The sequence below is a fragment of the Papaver somniferum genome, chromosome 7, assembly GCF_003573695.1.
Source record: "Papaver somniferum cultivar HN1 chromosome 7, ASM357369v1, whole genome shotgun sequence".
Lineage (NCBI taxonomy): Eukaryota > Viridiplantae > Streptophyta > Magnoliopsida > Ranunculales > Papaveraceae > Papaver > Papaver somniferum.
The window spans coordinates 9,491,333-9,498,632 of NC_039364.1; positions in this window are offsets into that span (position 1 = coordinate 9,491,333).

The window sequence follows — 7,300 nt, forward strand, 5'->3', positions numbered from 1 at the left end:
AAATTGACTGCCCTTTGTCATATACTGCATCTCTGTATAGAGCCATTGACTTAAGGCATCGGGCGTGAACCGAATCAAACGGATAAAACAGAAGAAGAATCAACAAAGCATTTGCCAACAATACCAATTGGGGACATGAATCCTAGATTATATACAACTAATACACAAAATCATATGGTGTTTTAGGATGACATGAATGGAAAGCTTAGAAAAACAGTCGGAAAGCTAAGCAGTAACCTGCAAAAGAATGACAGTAGCAATATATAACAGCGATATAGCTGCCGCGCAATAAGTGCACTTGAAAATTCACCACAATATCAACCACAGCATCCGTGGCAATACCAACCAGAGCTATCTTCCATGTTATATTTAAGCCAACCAAACAAGCAATATTGTTGTCTAATAATAATGTTCTACTATAAGAAACATAAACCATCACTTAAAATGGAACGGAGGGAGTATAAGCCACATAGTTGAAAGGACAATTCATCAACTTAGGGATCTAAAATACGGATGTTCATGCACATAGTTGTCAAGAGTTTATATGACTTACACGGAAGCAAGCACATAAAGTAAACGTTACGATGTTCACCTTCCAACCATATGCCACTCAATTAAACTCTTCCAAACTATCAAAAAAATTAAATAAGCTAAGAATTGTAAAAACAAATCCACTGGAAGAACACTCCAGTTGATAGTTTTCATGGTCATCTACTGACTATTCACTGAGACATAAACAAATATACCGTAAAACAAAGTGCATATATGTAAGACTTAAATTTACCAGTTTTACTTCTTAATACGTTGGAAATCTTCTTCTTCATGACCATCAATAGCACCATCGACGTCGTCATCATAGTCGCTGCAGCCATAGTGGTAATCATCATTGACGTCGTCGTTTATTTGAGTTTGCAAAGCGTTCTTTTCCGAGATAAGTACCAGTATCGAATGAAACCTGGCTTTCCCCAAACACAGAAATATGTAAACAGCCATTCTTTAAACCTTCACGGACCTTAACAATTGTAGTCGTATCGTGTTTTGAGTCGTAAGAAACAATTTGAAAACCAGTATCCATGTCTAATCCTAACAGAAAATTTTCATCCTTTAAAGACTGCAACAGCATCAAATTCTTAACCAACCCACCAAAATGTTTTTGCAGGTCAATGGTGAATAGCTCGGTCCATGACTTCTCAGCTCCATCCCCGCTTCATCTCCCACACATCAGCACCAACCTTAGGATCAAAACCTAGCAAGCAAAGAGATCTTCCTAAGACACACAAACTTGTTTCAGAATTCTCACCAAACAGGTCAGGCAATGGCATCTCATCGAATTTCTCTGTCTCGATATCAAAACGAAGAATAACTTCCGAGTCTTCAGGTGGTAGAGTCCTAGATTCGATATCTGCTATCCAATGAAGAGCTCGTTGACGGGCAGCCGAGCCATATCAGGTATTTTTCTATGAACAAGATTATCAATACAGAGTTCCTCAACTCCTTTCCACTTGTTCTTTTTTACTGAATACACCTTAACCTCGTAAGTACCTTCAAAATCCCCAATAGCTACCACATTAAAATCTTTCGCCCAAGAACTATAACCAATTCCATACTCTACAGATTCCAAACATTGTTCTGTTTCTTCAAATTTTGGAAATGGTACTTTCTTACCCTCGTTAGTAGTTGGATTCCAAAGGATAAGAACATTCGAGTGACACTCATCAACATGCCTTAAGAAAACCAAACCATTACAACATCCAAAAAACTCAATTCCATAATGGAAAGATTTAACGGGGTGCTTCACATGGCCAATGTCAGTACATGTAGACGAGGATGGGTCGTAACTTAAGGTATAAACATCATTGTGATTATGAATCATGAGACCAATATTTTCATCCATTTCAGTTGCTTGTTCGAGCACCTAAATCATAAGAATAGCATATAAAATATCACTGTAACTTCAGAATTCAAGGGCTGGTATACAGTGTAAACAGTATTATTAATAGATATATTTTGTAAAAGGGTCGTATGTTTTTTGCCATATTAGGTTACGGGTCGTAGAACATGCCGTTGATGCAATAGGATCGTAGATTACTGTTGGAGTTGTGTGGCTCAATACACACATGTGAGTCACACATGGGGTAGCTTAAGGATAGTCCCACATGGAGGAAAACATGTTCCATATGGTGATATATAAGCAAGGCAATCTCCCTACATAACACCGAGGCCTTTTGGATGAAAACCCCACACCTAACCTCAAGGTGGTCAAGTGGGACAGTATCGGTGCTATGTGGACGTGCCCGGAGAAGGTGCGGCGGTCCGTGGATGGTCCTACAAAATGGTATCAGAACAAGGTGGAGCTCCCGGTAGTTGGGATGAAGAGTGGTTATGGAATGTCACTCGGTTAAGGGCGCAGGTGGAGCCGGGAAGCTCAGGTGTTGAGTAGTGTTCCAAGGGCGTGGGGTGGCGGTGGCAGTAATCATTGTCCGATTGGTAGCTGACGGAGGTGGCGAGGTGGTGTGTATTCTCGCGAAGGTGGAGATTGTTGGAGCTTGAGGCCTTTGGATGAAAACCACACCTCTAACCTCATGGTGGTCAAGTGGGGACAATATCGATGCTATGTGGCCGTGTCTGGAGAGGGTGCGGCGGTCCGTGATGGTCCTACAACTAGCTTCGACCGTTTGTTATGTTCACTAAAATACCCTTATCTATCCGCATAAATACTTAACTGGAGAATGCAGTTCAAGAAGACAGGGAAGAATTGATGCTTCGCAGATTCTTGGTAATCATAGTAAAATTTAAACAGTTTTACACACAGGAAGAGGACTGCATTAGTGAATGATATAGTTAACAAAAGGGTGATTTTACCAGAACCCAATTCCGGGACCTGCATTTGTCAAGTTTGTACGTTGGTCATAGACTAAACACTTACGTATTGTTTAGTTTGTTCCGACCTCCATCACTTTGCTAAGTATCTCCACTAGAGAATCTTAGTATGCTTAATTTGGATCCCTGTCATGTAAGCAAGTGGAGTAAGCTAAAATAATCAAAAGATACAAACATGATAAAAGGTCGGCATAATTTGAAGAGATTCTGAATGTTTTTGAGTTCCTAATGGACAGATAGATGGGTTGTGTATGAATGTGATCTGCAGGAATTAAACATCTAGAGAAAAGGATTTCTTAATGCACAGCAACACCATCAGGATGTGCTCATGAAATGTTCGTAAAATTGCCTGAACCGCAAAAACAAAACTGGTAGGAACAAACTTTTAAACCGGATGGAAGGAGATGGAAAAGGACCGTAAGGTAAAATATTTTGACAGAATTTTAACCGTCAATGTTAGTCATCCATGGTCAAGGTGTTTAGCGAAATAGAAAAGTCAATTAACGATTTATTTAACGGTCTTCGGTTAAGTCCACGACTCTATTACATCAACGGCATGTTTTACAATCCGGACCTAATATGACCCAAAAAAAATATATGATCATTTACAAAATATCTCTTATTAATAGTACTTACTGGGGAGTGGGGATGATCTAACAAACAAACATACTCAGCTAATATTACCATATATAAAGAAAACATAGAAAAACAACAACAATACATAGATACGTTCTTGTCAATCTTACAAGTAATTGATGCATGATCATGAAACAAACAATAATCTTACAATACAGTGAGAAATCATGAGAAACTGAAAGAACCCATGATTTATAAGTTATGCTTCTTTGATTTCAACCGAAACGAAGATCAGAACATGGTTTATCAGTTCATAGCTGTTTTAAATAACGAAAAAAGAGCAAAACAACCGATTAAAAAAGAAGAACAGCAAAACAATTAAGATAAAGCACATTGGAAGATGCTAGTGAGAGATAGTACCAGAGGAAAATGGAGGTGTTGGGAGGTACGAATCCCTGATTTCTGGACTCTCTACAATCGAGTTCTGGAAAGGTGGAGGAAAAACTGCTTAGGGTTTTACGGAACTCTGAGATTAGATTTAAGAATGTGCGTCGTGGGGGCAGAGCAGTGGGAAGTGGGGAGGATTGAGAACCCAAAAGCGAAAAGATGGTGGACACGTGGATGAGACACTTTGACCAAAACTTTACACGTGTATACATGTGGTTCACTCCATTTTTCTTGGCTAAACTTCTTTATTTACCTAATCGGGTTAAACTGACGCCGCAACGTCGAAAACTCCAATCCTACGTTGAGTTGGTTCCGCATCAGACATCCTCTCAAAATCCATCCCTACAAACCCACAAGAGGTGCCCAGGGGTTGTGTCTTGCAATATAACCCGCAAGACACAATTCACAGTTGTTGTTGGAAGGCTAAAAAAAATGTTGAGCGGAGGCAACTAAATATTTAGATTTAGGTAAGTTAGGTTGGTAACAAAATTTGAGATGTACTTCTAACATAAAAAAAAAAATAAAATTGTGAAGCAAATCTATCATTGTTTATGGCTTTCAGAATTAATTGACTTCTAAACCCAACAAATAGGACGAAAATATTATTTAGGCGATTAATATCTAGACTGGATAATCTTCCTGTCAAGGCTTCCATGTCTACTGGAATGTAGAGAAATTTGACATCGTGATGATTGCGTTCCTCCGTATTGTAGAGACATGGCTAAATACAAAGGACAACTTACTCTTAAGTTGATTTTGAATAAAATTTTATAATCATTATAAAGTCGTGCTTAGACAGACTTTAAGTTTTGATAGGTTTTTCAAAGTGAGAAAACCAAAGGTAAAAATATGTTTTTATATATGTGTGAGGTACATGATTGGTTTGTTACGGGTATATAGTCTTAACTTGGATTACAAGACAAAACAAACTAAACCAAAATTATAAACAGAATACAATATTCTGGAAAACTAACAGCAGGAATAAACTGCGAAGCATTGTTAGAACTACAAACACAAAAATATGAGCTGGAGATATTGGCAGAAGGGACCAAAGAAGCAGCGAAAATAAGAGGGAAGGACATGGCAGCAGAACTTGGAAATTGAGAGGAATGAGGAGTTACCTGTGATGGATCCAGGGGAGATGGTAGTACCGAGGCTGGAGAATCTGCAAAAGGAAAAGATAATTCGTCTAAAACAACATGACGCAACCAATAAATCTGACCGGATGGAATGTGTAAACACTTATAACCCTTACGAGTAGAACAATATCCAAGAAAAACACATGGAGATGACCGCGATTCGAGTTCAGTAGACCGGTAATCTTGAAGGTGAGGAAAGCATAAGCACCCACAATTCCGAAGTTATTGAAAATATGGGACTTTATGAAACAGCAGTTCATACGGAGATTTAACACCCGTGGGAACTGAGGGAACACGATTCATAAGATAAATGGTTGTAGAAAAAGCATCATACCAAAAACTAGGCGGAATAGAAGCCATGGACATGAGTGTTAATCAAGTTTCACCTATATGACGATGTCGTCTTTCAACAAGACCATTTTGAGCAGATGTATGAGGACGAGTAAGGCGATGTTGGGTACCATTTTGTAGCAAAATTTTATTAAGTTTCTTATATTCTGTATCATTATCAGTCTGAAATATTTCAATTTTACGACCAAAGAAAGTTTGTACTTGGTGATAAAATACATCAAAGATGCCAATAACATCAAATTTTGTATGCATTGGGTAAATCCAAGTAAAACGACTGAAAGCATCAACAAAAATAATATAGTACCGGAAACTTTCATTAGATAAAAGTGGAGCAGGCCCCAAACATCTGAAACAATAAGATCCAAAGGATGTTCATAAACTGTAGAACTAGCTGCAAAACTAAGTTTATGACTTTTAATTGCTAGACAAGATTGAAACATAAAAAATTTGAAAGCAGAAACAGGTATGCTATACTTCGAGACAATGGCTTTAACAGTTTTTAGCATTGGATTCCCTAAACGAGAGTACCATGTTTGTAAAGAAGTACGCTCACCAACAAGAGAAGATACAGGTGAAACGGGAGATAGAGTGCAAAGACCCTCCTTATTAAGCATTCCTCGAAGTACTATCTCTCCAGTTTGACAACCCTTCACAAGGAAAAAAGAATCATAGAATTCAAAAAAGACATTATTATCAAGGCACAATTTAGAGAAAGATAATAGATTCGTAGAAATATGTAGAACATGCAGAACATTGGGAAAAAGAAACTTACGAGCAGGAGTAGAAAGAATACCATCACCAGTATTAAAAATCGGCAAGGATGAACCTCCGACAGTTTGAATATGATCAGGTCTGTTGTATATTCACGATGAGAGTGTAAATTGCTAAGACCATTAGTCATGTGATTTATCGCACCACTATCAGGAAGCCATTCATATGCATAAACATTGTTGTGACAGGCAGTATATCAAGCAGGGACATTAGAAGAAGGTCTTCTTCCTCTAGTAGAATTACGCATATATGGTGAACGTTTGTCACAAGGAGGATAGGTCATAGTATCTAATCTTTTGCGACAATCCCTAGCATTGTGAAAAGGTTTAAAGTATATCTTACAAAAAACAACGGGTTTACCATCTCTTGTAAGAGGAACATCTGCAGGATTATTCGCAGGTCTAGTCATAGAGGCAATATTAGCAAGTGGGTGAGCATGAGAAACCTGATTCTGCGTAGTGACACGAAGATCATAAGACAGCAACATGGATTCAAAATCATCAGCAGTAATAACACCCATGGTAGTGATTAAAGAGCTAACAATATATTGATTCATATTATGAATCAAGACCCTTTACAACATAATGACGGAACTCTTTATCAGAAACTTCAACACCACTAGCATGAAGAGAATCCACCATATTCTTAACTGATGGAATATAATCAGACAAAGTTGAGTTTCCTTTTTTGATTAATTAAAGTGACTCTTTAAGGTGGATGAGATGAGCATCGGTTTTAGAAGCAAACACGGATTCAAGTTTGGACCATATCGCAAAAGAAGAATCGCATGCTTTAACCTTGGCTAACACCGGAAAAGTAAGTGAAGACATAATCCAACCTAGAAGAAGTTTATCAGTACGCCTCCAAGACAAAAAATAATGGATTAGGGAGTCCATTGAAAAGAACAGGTGGAGTTTCAAGAGAACCATCAACATATTTTTCCAAATCATAGTCTTGGTAATAAGGAGTGAACTGAGCTTTCCATAAAAAATAGTTATGACATGTTAACTTTTCTGAAATAGCACCATGAACACGTTCAAAGGGTGCCGATCTACAGAGATAGAAGATGTAGCAGAGAAGGTAGACATAAACGAAGTATTCGAAGAAATTGAAGAAGTTTGAGAAGATTGAGACGA